Below are 19,963 nucleotides of genomic sequence, written 5' to 3'. Positions count from 1 at the left end.
CGGTGATTTGGATCATGTCGAGTATGACTTCCTCATCCCCGTTCTTTGAACGCTTCCGCGCGTGATCTACAAAGGTATGTAGATGCAATCCGATCACTCATTGCTAGATGAACTCATAGATGGATCTTGGTGAAACCGTAGAAATTTTTTTGTTTTCTGCAACGTTCCCCAACAGTGGCATCATGAGCTAGGTCTATGCGTAGTTCTCTTTGCACGAGTAGAACACAATTTGTTGTGGGCGTAGATGTTGTCAACTTTCTTGCCGCTACTAGTCTTATTTTGCTTCAGCGGTATTGTGGGATGAAGCGGCCCGGACCGACCTTACACGTACGCTTACGTGAGACTGGTTCCACCGACTGACATGCACTAGTTGCATAAGGTGGCTAGCGGGTGTCTGTCTCTCCCACTTTAGTTGGAGCGGATTCGATGAAAAGGGTCCTTATGAAGGGTAAATAGAAGTTGACAAATCACGTTGTGGCTTTCACGTAGGTAAGAAAACGTTCTTGCTAGAACCCTTTTGCAGCCACGTAAAACTTGCAACAACAATTAAAGGACGTCTAACTTGTTTTTGCAGCAAGTGCTTTGTGATGTGATATGGCCAAAGTTGTGATGAAAGATGAATGATATATATGTGATGTATGAGATCATGTTCTTGTAATAGAATCACGACTTGCATGTCGATGAGTATGACAACCGGCAGGAGCCATAGGAGTTGTCTTTATTTTTTGTATGACCTGTGTGTCATTGAGAAACGCCATGTAAATTACTTTACTTCATTGCTAAACGTGTTAGCCATAGTAGTAGAAGTAATAGTTGGCGAGTAACTTCATGGAGACACGATGATGGAGATCATGATGATGGAGATCATGGTGTCATGCCGGTGACAAGATGATCATGGAGCCCCAAGATGGAGATCAAAGGAGCTATGTGATATTGGCCATATCATGTCATTATTATTATTTGATTGCATGTGATGTTTATCATGTTTTTGCATCTTGTTTACTTAGAACGACGGTAGTAAATAAGATGATCCCTCATAATAATTTCAAGAAAGTGTTTCCCCTAACTGTGCACCGTTGCGACAGTTCGTTGTTTCGAAGCACCACGTGATGATCGGGTGTGATAGATTCCAACGTTCACATACAACAGGTGTAAGACAGATTTACACATGCAAACACTTAGGTTGACTTGACGAGCCTAGCATGTACAGACATGGCCTCGGAACACAGAAGACCGAAAGGTCGAGCATGAGTCGTATAGAAGATACGATCAACATGAAGATGTTCACCGATGTTGACTAGTCCGTCTCACGTGATGATCGGACACGGCCTAGTTAACTCGGATCATGTTATACTTAGATGACGGGAGGGATGTCTATCTGAGTGGGAGTTCATTATATAATTTGATTAGATGAACTTAATTATCATGAACTTAGTCTAAAATCTTTACAATATGTCTTGTAGATCAAATGGCCCATGTTGTCCTCAACTTCAACGCGTTCCTAAAGAAAACCAAGCTGAAAGATGATGGCAGCAATTATACGGACTGGGTCCGGAACCTGAGGATCATCCTCATAGCTGCCAAGAAAGATTATGTCCTAGAAGCACCGCTAGGTGACGCACCCATCCCACAGAACCAAGACGTTATGAATGCTTGGCAGACACATGCTGATGACTACTCCCTCGTTCAGTGCGGCATGCTTTACAGCTTAGAACCGGGGCTCCAAAAGCGTTTTGAGAGACACAGAGCATATGAGATGTTCGAAGAGCTGAAAATGGTTTTTCAAGCTCATGCCCGGGTCGAGAGATATGAAGTCTCCGATAAGTCGATGGAGGAAAATAGTTCTGTCAGTGAGCACATACTCACTATGTCTGGATTACATAACCGCTTAACTCAGCTGGGAGTTAATCTTCCGGATGACGCGGTCATTGACAGAATGCTTCAGTCGCTTCCACCGAGCTACAAGAGCTTTGTGATAAACTTCAATATGCAGGGGATGGAAAAGACCATTCCTGAGGTATTTTCAATGCTGAAATCAGCAGAGGTAGAAGTCAAAAAGGAACATCAAGTATTGATGGTCAATAAAACCACCAAGTTCAAGAAAGGCAAGGGTAAAAAGAACTTCAAGAAGGACGGCAAGGGAGTTGCCGCGCCCGGTAAGCAAGCTGCCGGGAAGAAGCCAAAGAATGGACCCAATCCCGAGACTGAGTGCTTTTATTGCAAGGGAAGTGGTCACTGGAAGCGGAACTGCCCCAAATACTTAGCGGACAAGAAGGCCGGCAACACAAAAGGTATATGTGATATACATGTAATTGATGTGTACCTTACCAGCATTCGTAGTAGCTCCTGGGTATTTGATACCGGTGCGGTTGCTCACATTTGTAACTCAAAGCAGGAGCTGCGGAATAAACGGAGACTGGCGAAGAACGAGGTGACGATGCGCGTCGGGAATGGTTCCAAGGTCGATGTGATCGCCGTCGGCACGCTACCTCTACATTTACCCACGGGATTAGTTTTAAACCTCAATAATTGTTATTTAGTACCAGCTTTGAGCATGAACATTGTATCAGGATCTCGTTTAATTCGAGATGGCTACTCATTTAAATTCGAGAATAATGGTTGTTCTATTTATATGAGAGATATGTTTTATGGTCACGCTCCTATGGTGAATGGTTTATTCTTAATGAATCTCGAGCATAATGCTACACATATTCATAGTGTGAATACCAAAAGATGTAAGGTTGATAATGATAGTCCCACATACTTGTGGCACTGCCGCCTTGGTCACATAGGTGTCAAACGCATGAAGAAGCTCCATGCAGATGGACTTTTAGAATCTCTTGATTACGAATCATTTGACATGTGCGAACCATGCCTCATGGGTAAGATGACCAAGACTCCGTTCTCAGGAACAATGGAGCGAGCAACCAACCTATTGGAAATCATACATACTGATGTGTGCGGTCCAATGAGTGTTGAGGCTCGTGGTGGCTATCATTATGTTCTCACCCTCACTGATGACTTGAGTAGATATGGGTATGTCTACTTAATGAAACACAAGTCTGAAACCTTTGAAAAGTTCAAGGAATTTCAGAGTGAGGTTGAAAATCAACGTGACAAAAAAAATCAAGTTTTTGCGATCAGATCGTGAAGGAGAATACTTGAGTCACGAATTTGGCACACACTTAAGAAAATGTGGAATAGTTTCACAACTCACGCCGCCTAGAACACCTCAGCGTAATGGTGTGTCCGAACGTCGTAATCGCACTCTATTGGATATGGTGCGATCTATGATGTCTCTTACCGATTTACCGTTGTCATTTTGGGGCTATGCTTTAGAGACTGCCGCATTCACTTTAAATAGGGCTTCGTCGAAATCCGTTGAGACGACACCGTATGAATTATGGTTTGGGAAGAAGCCTAAGCTGTCGTTTCTAAAAGTTTGGGGATGCGATGCTTATGTCAAGAAACTTCACCCTAAAAAGCTCGAACCCAAGTCGGAAAAATGCGTCTTCATAGGATACCCTAAAGAAACTATTGGGTATACCTTCTACCTCAGATCCGAAGGCAAGATCTTTGTTGCCAAGAATGGATCCTTTCTAGAGAAAGAGTTTCTCTCGAAAGAAGTAAGTGGGAGGAAAGTAGAGCTTGATGAAGTACTGCCTCTTGAAGCAGAGAGTAGCGCAGCTCAGGAAAATGTTCCTGTGGTGCCTGAACCAATTAGAGAGGAAGTTAATGACGATGATCAAGATATTTCTGATCAAGATCCTACTAAACTTCGAAGGTCCACAAGGACACGTTCCGCACCAGAGTGGTACGGCAACACTGTCTTGGAAATCATGTTGTTAGACAATGGTGAACCTTTGAACTATGAAGAAGCGATGGCGGGCCCGGATTCCGACAAATGGCTGGAAGCCATGAAATCCGAGATAGGATCCATGTATGAAAACGAAGTATGGACTTTGACTGACTTGCCCGATGATCGGCGAGCCATAGAAAATAAATGGATCTTTAAGAAGAAGACAGACGCGGATGGTAATGTGACCATCTATAAAGCTAGGCTTGTCGCTAAGGGTTATCGACAAGTTCAAGGGGTTGACTACGATGAGACATTCTCTCCCGTGGAAAAGCTGAAGTCTGTCCGAATCATGTTAGCAATTGCCGCATACTATGATTATGAGATATGGCAAATGGACGTCAAAGCGGCATTCCTTAATGGTTATCTTAAGGAAGAACTGTATATGATGCAGCCGGAAGGTTTTGTCAATCCTAAGAATGCTGACAAGGTGTGCAAGCTCCAACGCTCGATTTATGGGCTGGTGCAAGCATCTCGGAGTTGGAACATTCGCTTTGATGAGATGATCAAAGCGTTTGGGTTTATGCAGACTTATGGAGAAGTCTGCGTTTACAAGAAAGTGAGTGGGAGCTCTATAGCATTTCTCATATTATATGTAGATGACATACTTTTGATGGGAAATGATATAGAACTTTTGGACAACATTAAGGCCTACTTGAATAAGAGTTTTTCAATGAAGGACCTTGGAGAAGCTGCTTATATATTAGGCGTCAAGATCTATAGAGATAGATCAAGACGCCTCATAGGTCTTTCACAAAGCACATACCTTGATAAGATATTGAAGAAGTTCAATATGGATGAGTCTAAGAAGGGGTTCTTGCCTGTGTTGCAAGGTGTGAAATTGAGCTCAGCTCAATGTCCGACCACGGCAGAAGATATAGAAGAGATGAGTGCCATCCCCTATGCCTCAGCCATAGGTTCCATTATGTATGCCATGTTGTGTACCAGACCTGATGTAAACCTTGCCGTAAGTTTGGTAGGTAGGTACCAAAGTAATCCTGGCAAGGAACACTGGACAGCGGTCAAGAATATCCTGAAGTACCTGAAAAGGACTAAGGAAATGTTTCTCGTTTATGGAGGTGACGAAGAGCTCGTCGTAAAGGGTTACGTCGACGCTAGCTTCGACACAGATCTGGATGACTCTAAGTCACAAACCAGATACGTGTATATTTTGAATGGTGGGGCAATAAGCTTGTGCAGTTGCAAGCAAAGCGTTGTGGCGGGATCTACATGTGAAGCGGAGTACATGGCAGCCTCGGAGGCAGCACACGAAGCAGTCTGGGTGAAGGAGTTCATTACCGACCTAGGAGTCATACCCAATGCATCGGCCCCGATGACTCTCTTCTGTGATAACACTAGAGCTATTGCCCTTGCCAAGGAGCCCAGGTTTCACAGGAAGACCAGGCATAACAAGCGTCGCTTCAACTCCATTCGTGAAAGTGTTCAAAATGGAGACATAGAGATTTGTAAAGTACATACGGACCTGAATGTAGCAGATCCGTTGACTAAACCTCTCCCTAGAGCAAAACATGATCAACACCAGAATTCCATGGGTGTTCGATTCATCACAATGTAACTAGATTATTGACTCTAGTGCAAGTGGGAGACTGTTGGAAATATGCCCTAGAGGCAATAATAAAAGGATTATTATTATATTTCCTTGTTCATGATAATTGTCTATTATTCATGCTATAATTTTATTATCCGGAAATCATAATACATGTGTGAATACATAGACCACAATGTGTCCCTAGTGAGCCTCTAGTTGACTAGCTCGTTGATCAACAGATAGTCATGGTTTCCTGGCTATGGACATGGGGATGTCATTGATAACGGGATCACATCATTAGGAGAATGATGTGATGGACAAGACCCAATCCTAAACATAGCACAAGATCGTATAGTTTGTTTGCTAGAGTTTTTCCAATGTCAAGTATCTTTTCCTTAGACCATGAGATCGTGTAACTCCCGGATACCGTAGGAGTGCTTTGGGTGTACCAAACGTCACAACGTAACTGGGTGACTATAAAGGTATACTGCGGGTATCTCTGAAAGTGTCTGTTGGGTTGACACGGGCCAAGACTGGGATTTGTCACTCCGTATGACGGAGAGGTATCTCTGGGCCCACTCGGTAATGCATGATCACAATGAGCTCAAAGTGACCAAGTGTCTGGTCACGAGATCATGCATTATGGTACGAGTAAAGTGACTTGCCGGTAACGAGATTGAACGAGGTATTGGGATACCGACGATCGAATCTCGGGCAAGTAACATACCGATTGACAAAGGGAATTGTATACGGGGTTGCTTGAATCCTCGACATCGTGGTTCATCCGATGAGATCATCGAGGAGCATGTGGGAGCCAACATGGGCATCCAGATCCCGCTGTTGGTTATTGACCGGAGAGCCATCTCGGTCATGTCTACATGTCTCCCGAACACGTAGGGTCTACACACTTAAGGTTCGGTGACGCTAGGGTTGTAGAGATATGAATATGCAGTAACCCGAAAGTTGTTCGGAGTTCCGGATGAGATCCTGGACGTCACGAGGAGTTCCGGAATGGTCCGGAGGTGAAGAATTATATATAGGAAGTGCAGTTTCGGCCATCGGGAGAGTTTCGGGGGTCACCGATATTGTACCGGGACCATCGGAAGGGTTCCGGGGGTCCACCGGGTGGGGCCACCCATCCCGAAGGGCCCCATGGGCCAAAGTGGGGAGGGGAACCAGCCCATAGTGGGCTGGTGCGCCCCCTTGGCCCACCCCATGCGCCTAGGTTGGGAACCCTAGGATGGGGGGGGGCGCCCCACCTGGCTTGGGGGGCACTCCACCCCTTGGCCGCCGCCCCCCTAGGAGATCCCATCTCCTAGGGCCGGCGCACCTCTTAGGGGGCCTATATAAAGGGGGGAGGGAGGGGGCAGCCGCACCCTTTTGAGTCTTGGCGCCTCCCTCTCCCCTGCAACACCTCTCCCTCTCGTAGTAGAACGGCGAAGCCCTGCTGCGGTGACCCCTGCATCCACCACCACGCCGTCGTGCTGCTGGATCTTCATCAACCTCTCCTTCCCCCTTGCTGGATCAAGAAGGAGGAGACGTCACGCTGACCGTACGTGTGTTGAACGCGGAGGTGCCGTCCGTTCGGCGCTAGGATCTCCGGTGATTTGGATCACGTCGAGTACGACTTCCTCATCCCCGTTATTTGAAAGCTTCCGCGCGTGATCTACAAAGGTATGTAGATGCAATCCGATCACTCGTTTCTAGATGAACTCATAGATGGATCTTGGTGAAACCGTAGAAATTTTTTTGTTTTCTGCAACGTTCCCCAACAGACATTGCCCTCCTCTTCAGAACGAGCGTCACCTGGCGCTCCGGTCGCCCCTTGCCAGATTGCCGCAGTCGGAAAACACTGACGGAGTGTGTCGTAGTCCTCCCAGGTGGTGGCCGTTCGAGATGACGATGACAAACGAACTTGAAGCTGGACCAGTGTCGTGTCGCCGTGCTTGATCATGTGCATGTCCAAGATTTCTTCTGGCGCCGTCTCGACAGTGGACAAGTCTGGTGGCCGCGGCAGCTCGGCGAAGACAGGACTGTAGTTGGGAGACGTGGAAGACGCTATGGATGCGGCTGTCCGGCGGCAGCACCAGCTTGTAGGCGTGCGAGCCGATCTTGTCCTCGATCTTGAACGGTCCATAGAACTTGAACGCGAGCTTGGCACACGGGCGGTTGGCGACGGAGGATTGAGCATATGGTTGGAGCTTGAGCAGCATGTCGTCGCCCACCTCGAAGCTGCGCTCCGTGCGGTGGCGGTCCGCCTTCTTCTTGAAGCGGCGTTGAGCTTGGAGGAGTTGCATTCTGACACTTGAAAAGATACATAAATCTTAAACACAAATACATCACCTGGAGGCATATGTGGCTTGCTTCCGGAACAAACAATCTAGGTGCTTCACAGGGTTGGGTTGCTCCAAAAATTACTTAGTTGTGGACGACAGACTGAATATATATATCTTAAACCCCAAAAAAGAAAAACTGTTCCAGAGCTAAATGGGGCTGTCGTTCAGAAAGTGATTCCCGAAATTTCAATATTATTCAATTATACTATTCATGAAATGCCGGTTCTAGATTCAATTTTATTCGGAGACAAATTAATTAAATAATGGCATGTAAAGCAGCTAGTTTAACAGAAGAGCCGTCCATCGTCTGACAAAAATACCAAAAATGCAAGGGCATTATAGTTTGCCTATTTCAAGATGCAACTAACTGAAATGAAAATGGATATTATATCTGCACATTGTGGTAAGACTAAAATTCATGAACCCGGGTGTCCAGGCACCCTCTTATCCCCACCGTATGTTCAGGGTGCAGCACCTAGAGATCTGTACCACGTACGATATCAGCAATTTGATTAACAGGCCACAGCTTGCTAAGCGTGGGAGGCTGGACAGAGTAGAAAAGAATCTGGGCCTAGTATGGCACTGTACATCTTAGGCTGATTCCACCTAGCGACACGAGATGGACGTTGAGTTGACATGTCGGCCCGCTGTAAAGAAAAGAAAGAGACGTGTCGCCTTGAAGCCTTTCGCCCTCCACATCGCTATTCCCCACCCCCTCCACCTTCCTCTCATCACGCACTCTGCCCACGCACCCCACCGATGATGGCAATGGAGACCATCGAGCCTCGTGGAGATGATATGGTTTCAGGACTCGCCGAACTACTCCACGGCCGTGAATCACCAATGATAGGTAAATCAGATCCCGGCACGGCTCATGGCATCGACCTTCTGGCATCAATAGCCGCCGATCTGGATTTGGAACCAAGCTCCAGGTCAGAGTCGCCATGCTCAGTCGGATCTATTGCCGATTTCTCTAACCTCATCTGATGTATTGTATCGATTCGACCCCCCCACCCAAACTCCTTTTTCTAGATCCGAAGTGGTTCTTCCCCATCGCCCTGAAACCGGCGGTGGCGCCGGTCAATGTCGATGGTATTCCTCCGGTAACAGTCCATCGTAAGTGCAGCCCTACATTTTGATTCCCCCTCCCTATGTCCTTTAAGTTCTTAGTGCTAACCACGGCTGTTCTTATTGGTGATTGTCCATGAATCATGGATGCGGCGACAACGAGCGAGAGAGCTTTGGCTGAGGTGAAGGCGGGCAATCAGTTGGAGGAGGAGGCATGTGAATGGCTCAAGAGTGACGCGGCAGCATGAAGCAGCTACGTCTTGATGACGCAAGATGACGCGGCGGCGTCTCGCTAGTGCCAGGAGGAGGTGGGGGCGACCACTGCGCCAGAATCCTCGTCGGCGCAAGAGTGACATACACATCTTCTTGGCGGCTGCGGCGGCCGCACGCGTCGGTGGCTGCTGGCATCATGGTCGGCTGATCGTATCCTTTCAAATTCCATAACTGAAACCTCACCCCATGAAAGCTGAAACCTAGCGCATAATTAATCTGACAAACCATTATGGTCTGTAATGGTGGCAAATGATTTCTGTTATCGCTGTGTCACTACAATCTACCGTTCTCCCTAATTCTATTTGACGCACATTCCTCCATGTCTTCGTATCTGTGGAACTGATTTGGATCTATTCCTCCTTGCTGGGTTGCAGTGCTCGTTCATTGGAGTTTCTCTGTACGAATTTCTCAAGGGGTGTGCATCAAACCCAATTAAAAAACAGTAAAAGCCACCTATGCGATCATGGGGGGCGGGCAGGTGCGACTACTCACAAATTATTGTTGTCTATTCATCTTTTTTCTCTTTATTACAGTGAGTTTAGTTCTGCATTCCATGCGTTTTGTTTCTTTTTTTTATTTCAGCCAGACACTTCCGTTATGCCTGCTCCCTTTCCTTCTCTTTTTTTTCAGATTTCATATAATCTGTCTCTCGCATGAGCTAAACCTATGAAGATTGGCTTCTTTCGTACGGCTCTGGTATGCAAGATTGAATAACTCTTATTGCCTATGTTCTTTCCTTTGCTATTGCTATCAACAATTTATAATTGTTCTAGCTAAAGAACATAATTAGTCTAAAATGAGTAGGAATGGGCAGAATATGCTTGATGCATGAATCATGACAAAATGGCATTTATTGATCATGCATTCTGTTATTTTGGATCTTCTGGAAATAAAATGTCATTGCCAAATGTTGATAATTTGAGGTCTGGTTTAATTCCTTCTAGCCATGAACCACTTTAGGATTTAAAGTGTGCAATCCTAATGCAAATACTGTTAAACAGCAACTTGTTATCCATGATCTTTTGCTCACTCATATTATGTTGAAATATACGGATGTTCCATGTGTGTGTGTGTGTGTGTGTTGGGGGGGGGGGGGGGGGGGCAATTCTGGGTCTATTCAGGATTACTTTTCTGGGACTATTTTTCCACAAGTCAAGGATGGACCCTATGACACGGCATGTATGTATGTAGATGGAAACTGTCAATATTAGTACTTTGCTTGTAGCACGGTTCTGTCTGAGTAATTGTCGGCATGAATAATTTTAACTTTAATTTTGATCTTTAGTTTTAATCTGTTTCAGTACCTGATGAATTTACCATCCAGTTTGCGAGGATGTTTTATTTGCCAAGTTTGACGTCTACTTCATTATGTGCGTTGAATGCCATTGTCATAACAGTCATGGGCGATGGCGGAAGTAGGCAAAACCTTCTCCAATGTTAGGATGATATACTAACAACCTTGGCATTTCACAGAAGTGAGTGTTATCCTAGATTGTTAAGATTAACTGGGTTAATATTGTGTTTCTCGAATAATTAATTCATTGTGTTACCCATCATAATGCATATATCTGTACCTTCTCAACATGGGATGGCACGGCAACGCGCATCTTCATGATCTAGTTAATATTAAAAGATACATAGTTACAAGTGGGTTGTAAGGCTCCCCAACCAGAATTAATAGTACTTGTTGGAGATTATCTTGTTACACTAAAATCTTGGTTTTTGCGGGCAGAACTTGAACTTGGTAAGGGCATTCACACGAAGAATATTACTTAATTTCGTATGCAAAATAGCTATATTTAGTTTCCCGAACTGGGCAAAACATGGAATTCCTAGCATATCCAAGTTAGCCATCTCTTTTAAAGTTAGCCGTGTCATTTACATTGTGATTTTTGCTTACTGCAATCAGTTTGCTATATATATTAAAGACATTAGCCCTATCAATATCTCACTTTGATTTTGGTTTGCAAGGTAAGCACCGATTTACCGCTCGTGCATGGGTCGTGATCACACTTTGTGGGGGTACACATCTTAGGCCTCTTTTCGTTCATAGGATAGGATTATCATAGGAATATGAATTTTATAGGAAATGAGATAGCATGTATCTTAAATCCTATGAGTAGGAATAGGAAATGAGATGTAATTTGATTGACGCAAAAGGAATTTTTCCATTGAGTCTAGGCTCATTTTTATTTTCCTATGAAATGTGGAGGATAGGAATCAATCCTATGTAGGAATAGAAATCTATTCCTATGAACCAAAGGGCTCTAAAGAAAAAAAATTCTATAAGAATCCTATCCTCTAAAATTCTTATGAAATTCTTTCAAACCAAAGGAGGATTAAAATGGAATCCGCCACCTTGACGGCAGGGCATTGAGACTGTCGCTGAAACAGCTTCCCTGGTGCCTCGTTTTGTGTAGAGAGAGATACAGCCCCATGCTCATTAAAAGAAGAGAGATTCTTTATTCGTGGTACACTGTAGCAGTATCACCTATGGAGCTGTAAATCGGTGCGGCATAGACTCAGATGTACTAGTGACGTGCACGTGAACTGGTGTGTCCGGCAATTATGCTGCAAACTGTCACGTGCTTCAAAGATTCATATCATGTTCCACATCCAAGCTGTTCTTGGTACAGTATGAAAAACAACTTGTTATTGGTACAAGATCACATCTGTTCTTGGTACAGTAATAAAAATGTCTGTTCTTGGTACACTAAAAAAATGTATGTTCCTGGTACAAGATCACATTGCGTCATGATGTTGTTCCTAGTATGGGAGGGGGCCTCCTTTTAAGTACGTGGACAGGTGCCTGACATTTCGACGCTACCTATAAGATTAACATTTTCTTCGAAAAGGTTACTGCTAGATTATCACGCGCATTTGTGTTTCCAAGTGTCATCAATTTTGATAAAATCATAACTAAGAGTCAATTACATTCGTGGTGCTACAACTTGACGTAAATGGTCATTTTGGTGCTAAAAGTCATGGTGTACATTGAAGTGGTGCGAAAACTTGACATTGACGTGCAAATACGGTGCTTATCTCATTTGTATACGGAGTCGGTGCTGACCAGGCGCATGGGGCCCGCTGTCAGCCACTCGACCAGAGAGAAGGGATGTGTGGCCAGATTTTTTTCAAAAGCACCCTTGAAATATTTTTTCACAAAAAAATCCCTGTTGAGGCCAGATTTTTTTCAAAAGCACCCTCGAAATATTTTTTCACAAAAAAATCCCTGTTGACGTGGGAAGATTTTGTCACCGATTAAGTCTTCTACGGGCAATACGGGTAAACATATTATATGTATTTTAATCGCAGCGCAGGCGGAGGTTAAATGGGCTGTACATCTTGCGGCTTATTTTCCACCTGTTAGTTTCTTTTATTTTTCAGCAGAAAGTATCTAAATTATAAGTTCTTAAAAAATCTAAATTATATTCTCGGTAATAAAAATAACGAATAAATATTTGTGTTTATAAATATTGTACTACCTCTGTTCACTTTTATAAGACGTTTTAGACATTCAGACACTGTTGAAAACAGCACAAAGCAAGCTGTCTGAAACGTCTTATAAAAACAAACAAAGGGAGTACATGCAAACAGAATAAATTATTTTATAAAACTTTTCACATATTATTTAAATAATATTTATGAATTATAACAGTGTTTGCAAACTATAGAACTAAAAAAATTACAATTACGAAATTTAGTTTAGGTATACAACATTTCAATAATCATATGCATGTTTGTATAGTTCAATGTTTTTATAATAAAAAATAATCATAATTTATAATTTAAGCTGCTCATATGAATATTCATTTTCTATAATTTGAATATAAGCCGTGACTGTATAATATTTATGTATTCATTAAATATTTTAATTTTATTAAATGTCAGTATTAACTAAATTTTTTATATCATGCAAGGATGTATATTTAAATGTTATTATTCACTAATAATATTTTCCATGTATAATATTTGTATCACACAAATATTTGAACATATTTTTTATCAATTATGTTTTACAAATAAATTTAAAAAAGGAACAGGTGTAGAATGGGCCGCACTATCTGCAGCCAATAAAAGCTCCGCATGCTGCCAGGTTAGTACAGATAGCTTTCTTATCCAAATTTGACATGAGACTTTGTTGCCGTGTTGGTTAGCAGTACTGATGACTATTTGTCGGTATGGGCTCGAGTCCAGGTGCCCTCACTTTTGATATAATTTTCACTCTTCTCTGACAGGTGGGACCCACTCCTAATATAGGGAAAAAAGTCCACTCTTCCACGTCAACAGGGGTTTTTTTGTGAAAATATATATTTCGAGGGTGTTTCCCAAAAAAATCAGGCCACGCACCCCTTCTCTCTGGTGCAGTGGCTGACAGCGGGCCCCACGCACCTAGTCAGCACCTACTCCGTATATAAACGAGATAAGCACCGAATTTGCATGTTAATGCCAAGTTTTTGCACCACTTCAATGTACATCACAACTTCTAGCACCAAAGTGACCATTTACACCAAGTTGTAGCATCATCAGTGTAATTGACTACACAACTAATTATAATAGTATGGCCAAGTAATTAAGACTCTTTGATGAATTTTTAAAACTGTCTGGTGCATTCATATACAATATTAATTTACGGTCGAACAGTCATTAAATTATCATCCCACAACAAGTAGTAACTAGCATAAAAATATGGTATTGGAATTATGGTTCCAAAAGATCGGGTTTTGTTTTGTTTGACGTTCGTCTTCTAAGGACATCTACAACAGGTCCCGTTCATTTTGTCTCCTCAAATGTCTAGAGACGTGTTCGATTGGTGTTTGTTTTAAGCCCTCGGTTATGTATGAATCAGCTATATCATCTATTTTGCCGTTAAATTACCGGTCCTATGCATATGATTGATGAGGATGGAGAGAGGAAAAAAGAAAGAATAAAGAAAAAGAAAATATGATCTAGGATGGTCCGCGTCCTACGTGGTTGACTGACCGCGCACCCGCAAGCCCTTATATTCTTTCTGGTGCAGTGGCTGACAGCGGGCCCCACGCGCCTAGTCAGCACCTACTCCGTATATAAACGAGATAAGCACCGAATTTGCATGTTAATGCCAAGTTTTTGCACCACTTCAATGTACACCACAACTTCTAGCACCAAAGTGACCATTTACGCAAGTTGTAGCACCATCAGTGTAATTGACTCCACAACTAATTATAATAGTATGGCCAAGTAATTAAGACTCTTTGATGAATTTTTAAAACTGTCTGGTGCATTCATATACAATATTAATTTACGGTCGAATAGTCATTAAATTATCATCCCACAACAAGTAGTAACTAGCATAAAAATATGGTATTGGAATTATGGTTCCAAAAGATCGGGTTTTGTTTTGTTTGACGTTCATCTTCCAAGGACATCTACAACAGGTCCCGTCCATTTTGTCTCCTCAAATGTCCAGAGACGTGTCCGATTGGTGTTTGTTTTAAGCCCTCGGTTATGTATGAATCAGCTATATCATCTATTTTGCCGTTAAATTACCAGTCCTATGCATATGATTGATGAGGATGGAGAGAGGAAAAAAGAAAGAATAAAGAAAAAGAAAATATGATCTAGGATGGTCCGCGTCCTACGTGGTTGACTGACCGCGCACCCGCAAGCCCTTATATTCTTTTAATATATGGGGTGGATATGAGAATTTGCAGGTAGTCCAGACATATTGGGACAAAGTGGGGGTCCCCTTGTGTCACATATTTCATTCTCTCTAGGAATTGATATGGTTTTCTTGGGTGAATGGACCAGGTCTATGTATGGTTGTGTAATGTGAATGCACCTGGTCCATTGAATGTACAAGGTCCATCCATACTTGGACCTAGCATATTTAACCGACACAATCATACATGGACCTCATAAATTCACCCAACGAAAGCATACTTGGACCTAGTACATTCAACAGACATGAGCATACTTGTATATGGTACATTCAGCGGACATAACCATACGTGGACTTGGTACATTCAGCCCAAAGCAGTCGATGAATGTACCAGGCCCAAGTATGGTAGTGTCTAGCGAATGTATCTGGTTGATGTATGATTGTATCGGCTGAATGTACCAAGTCCAGGTATGGCTCCGTCGGCAGAATGTATCATGTCCAAGTATGGTTATGTCGGTTAAATGTACCCGGTCCAGGTATGATTGAGTCAGCTGGATGTACTAGGTCCAAGTATGGTAGTGTCCGCTAAATGTACCGGGTCTAAGTACAGTTCCGTTGGCTGAATATACCAGGTCCATATATGATTGTGTCGGGTGAATGTACGAGGTCCATGTATAATTGTGTCTGTTGAATGTATCAAGTCCAAGTATGGTAGTGTCGAAATGAATGTACTTGATCCATGCATGGTTGCGTCCGGCTGAATGTACCAGGTCCAAGTATTGTAACAGGTCCATGTATGGTTGCTTCCGGCTGAATGTACTAAGTCCAAGTATAATTGTGTCCGCTAAATGTACCAGATCCACTCCAATACCTTGGTCTCCTCCTCCTCCTCCTCGTCGCCGCCGCCTAGTTCACGCCACTTCACCATCATCCCAGGCCTTGTGGCGTCATCCACCGTCAGCCCCACCATCACCGACGCCCACTACTAGCGACGCTGGGAGTACTACATGGCACGCTGAGGCCAGGGTCGCCGGCGGCCCTCGGCGTACCAACTGTTATGACTGACGCACCATATGTAACGAGTCATTCACCTATGCCAATCTATTTTGTGTGTTTGTGTTCTTGTGTGGGAAATCTGGCAAAGGTGTTAAATTCATATACGGATGGAGCGGGGGATAACGATAGATAGAGAGGGGACATAGAGATGAAGTAGGATAGAGAAACATGAGGGTAGTTGTCCGTGGAGTTTAAACGAATGGTTTGCAAGTTGTGGGTTGCGTTAAGCCGACGCAACCATAGTTGGATCTAGTACATTCACCTGACACAATCATACTTGGACCTGACACATTTACCGGACATGGACATACTTGGACCTAGTACATTTAGTCAACGCAACCATACTTAGACCTGGCACATTTAGCCAATGCAACCATATATGGGCCTGGTACATTCACGCGACAAACCCATACTTGGACCTGGTACATTCAGCGGACACTACCATACTTGGATCTGGTACATCCAAAGGGCACGACCATACTTGGATCTAGTACATTCAGCAGACACAATCATACTTGGACCTAGGACATTCAGCCGGCGCAATTATACTTGGACTTGGTACATTCACCCGAAAGTGGTCGCTGAATGTATCAGGCCCAAATATGATTGTGTCTAATGAATGTATCTGGTCCATGTATGGTTGTATCGGCTGAATGTATCAAGTCCAACTATGGTTTCATCTGCTGAATGTATCAGGTCCAAGTATGGTTGTGTCGGCTGAATGTACCCAGTCCAAGTATGATTGCGTCGGGTGAATATAGTAGGTCCAAGTATGGTAGTGTCTGCTAAAATGTACCAGGTCCAGGTATAGTTGCATTGGCTGAATGTACCTGGTACAAGTATGTCTGTGTTGGCTGAATGTACCAGGTCCAAGTACGGTTGTGTTGGGTGAATGTACCAGGTCCATGTATAGTTATGTCCGTTGAAATGTACCGGGTCCAACTATGGTTCTGTCTGGATGAATGTACCTAGTCCATGTATGGTTGCGTTGGACTGAATGTACAGACCCAACTATTGTACCAGATCCATGTATGGTTGGTTACGGCGAAATGTACCAAGTCCAAGTATAATTGTGTTGGTTGAATATCCAGACCCACTCCAACACCTCGGCCTCGCCCAACTCAGGCATGTGACGCCCCTGACTCGACCATGCATTAATCATACACACAAATGCGCACGATGAAGATCAAAGACTCACGGGAAGATATCACAACACAACTATAGACACAAATTCAAACATAAAACTTTATATTACAAGTCAAGGTTGTGAAGGCTTGAATACATAAGTTAGCGAAAGCAACAGCATCTGAGTACAGACATAAGATAAACAAGTTTGCCTTAAGAAGGCTGAGCAAAATAACGACATCTATATCGAAAAGGTGCAGGCCTCCTGCTTGGGGCCACCTAACTACTCCTGGTCGTGGGTCTCCACGTAGTAGTAGGCTCCGTTGGTGTAGTAATAGTCATCGGCGGGATCAGCTGGCTCCTGGGCTCCATCATCTGATCGCAGCAATCGGGTAGAGGGGGAAAAGGTAGAAAAGCAACCGTGAGTACTCATCCAAAGTACTCGTAAGACTTACATCAAATCTATACTAAGTATGCATCGGTGTCAAAGGAATGGGACTATATCTTTGGACTATACTGCAGAAATGCCAGGATAAAGGAGAGAAGCTCATCCTATCGAAAATTGCATCTACTACGGCCATCATCTTGCAGCAGTAGATTAGAGGAGCATATAACATTATTTAGTAACATGTATATATCACCAAAACCCAGAGATCCTTCATCGACTACCCAAAGAAAAAGCGATCTCGGGGTGCTAAAACAATTAAGTATCACAATAGTATCCGGTTCTAGTTGTAGTAGATCGGGATACAACTCCAAGCGTCATGTTACCGTGCACAGGGCTATTCGAATAGTTTAACTTCCCTGTAGGGGTGCACCAAGTTACCCGATATGCTCAACCACCTCTGGCCGGACACACTTTTCTGGGTAATGCCCGGCCTCGGATAATCAACACGCCATAGACCAACCTAGGCTCTCCAGAGAGGTTAGCACGCCGGTCTAAATCCTAAGTTCTCGGGGGTCTTGGGCCCATCGCCCTTTGCACTTCTGCATGTTGCGTGACTGGCCGGGGACCAAACCCACTTCTTTATACAAGCACAGGTGGTTATTGTCCACCCCAACAATCAGCCCGCATCTCTGAACTATGATATCTGGATCGCTTTCGGAAGGAACGTACGACGCTGAGGGTCCCATATACCATTATCTCGCGCGTCCGTTAGTGCGTATAGGCCAGCGGCCAACTCAGATCAAATACCCAAACCTGTTAGTCTATTATTAGCATCTCACGGAGACGATCAGGGCCGTTGCTCCGACTAGATAACTCGAGGACCACGGCTAGGGACCAGGCCCACCCCTATCCTAGGTGGTCTCAACCTGCCCTGTTGTTCCGCCACATTATCTCTCGTGGGTACCCTTGAGGCCGACCTGCCTTTATCATTGTAAGAGCCGGGGTTCAGGTCCATACCATGAATGTGTAACCGGAGGAATCACCCTCGATAGGTTTACCTCGATATACTACACTGTAGAGTTATTACCTAGAGTGAAATACGAGGAATCACCTTCAGTGGATCACACTAGATGTTCTACACTACAGAGTCGTCATCGTGAGTGAAATACAAGGAATCGGCCTCGATAGATCACACTTGATACGCAACCATACATGGACCTGGTACATTCATCGGACAAAACCATACTTGCAACTAGTACATTCAGTGGACACGACCATACTTGGATCTGGTACATTCAACAGACACAACCATAGTTCGGCCTGATACATTCAGCCGATGCAATTATATTCGACTTGGTACATTCACCCGAAAGCAACCATACATGAACCTGTTACAATACTTGGACCTAGTACATTCAACCGGATGCAACCATACATGGACCAGGTACATTCGTCCAGACGCAACCATACTTGGACCTGCTACATTTAGCAGACGAACCCATACATGGACCTCGTACATTAACCATACATGGACCTTGTACATTCACCGGACATGATCATACATGGATCTAGTATATATAGTCGACGCAACTATACTTAGACCTAGCACATTAAGCCGACGCAACCATACATGAACGTGATACATTTATCCGATAAAATCATATTTGGACCTGGTACATTCAGCGAAGCAACCATACTTGGATCTGATACGTTCAGTGGACATAACCATACTTGGATCTGATACATTCAACATGATTATACTTGGACTTGGTACATTCAGTCGGAAGCAACCATACATAGACCTGGTACAATACTTGGACCGAGTACATTCAGCGAGACGCAACCATACATGGACCAAGTACATTCATCCAGACAGAACCATACTTGGACCTGGTATATTTAGCGAACACAACTATACAAGGACCAGGTACATTTCCGTCACAACCATATATGAACCTAGTACATTCAGGCAATGCAACCATAATTGGACCTGGTACATTTAGCGGACACCACCATACTTGGATTTGTTACATTCATCCGACGCAACCATACTTGGACTAGGTACATTCAGCCGACACAACCATACTTAGACCTGGTACATTCAGCCGATACAACCATACATGGACCAGGTACGTTCACCAGACACAACCCTTCTTGGGCCTAGTACATTGAGCGGACGCAATCATAATTGGCCCTAGTACATTCAGCCGACAACCCCATACTTGGACCTTGTACATTCAACCGACACAATCATACTTTTAGACCTGGTACATTCAGTGGACACAACCATACTTGGAAATGGTACCTTCATCGGACCCCAAACGTACTTGGACCTACTACACCCAGACAACACAAATCATAATTCAATTTGTTTCAGGTTGTGCTGCCTTTTCTAGGTGGGAAGTAGGAATTGGATTGACCAATACCAATTCTAGTACATCTTCGGAATTAGGGCAACTCGAACGCCCCGACGCAATTCGTCCGTGCGTGTCCGTTTGTGTGGAAACAGACGAAAACATCGACCCAACACGTCGACTTAAAACCATATTTGGTCTGCTCGCTGTCCGTCTGGACGCACTCCCGGCCAAATTTGCCCCCGATTTGCGTCCACACGAACCCAAGAAAGACACCTCACGCGTCTGCTCAATTTCTGCCTCAGGCCTGTGCGTCA

At 44.0% G+C, this 19,963-nt stretch overlaps 1 long non-coding RNA gene across 5 annotated transcripts; it reads left to right on the top strand.

Annotated features, from left to right (window-relative positions):
* Positions 1-8,416: 8,416 nt before the first annotated feature.
* LOC125523319 (uncharacterized) lies at positions 8,417-11,274 on the top strand. 5 transcript variants are annotated; one of them, XR_015611421.1, is made up of 6 exons: positions 8,422-8,673; positions 8,774-9,221; positions 9,457-9,560; positions 9,713-9,778; positions 10,407-10,557; positions 11,054-11,274. It is a non-coding gene; the product is annotated as an uncharacterized LOC125523319 (long non-coding RNA). The 5 variants fall into 5 exon arrangements; XR_015611420.1 differs by having other exon boundaries at positions 10,384-10,557; XR_007290175.2 differs by having other exon boundaries at positions 8,423-8,673; positions 10,480-10,557.
* The last annotated feature ends 8,689 nt before the right edge of the window (positions 11,275-19,963 follow it).

This window comes from Triticum urartu, chromosome 7A, assembly GCF_056163025.1.
Source record: "Triticum urartu cultivar PI428250 chromosome 7A, HENAU_Tu73, whole genome shotgun sequence".
Taxonomy (NCBI): domain Eukaryota; kingdom Viridiplantae; phylum Streptophyta; class Magnoliopsida; order Poales; family Poaceae; genus Triticum; species Triticum urartu.
The sequence above is the reverse complement of the archived record's forward strand: the minus strand, read 5'-3'. Positions and strand labels throughout refer to the sequence as shown.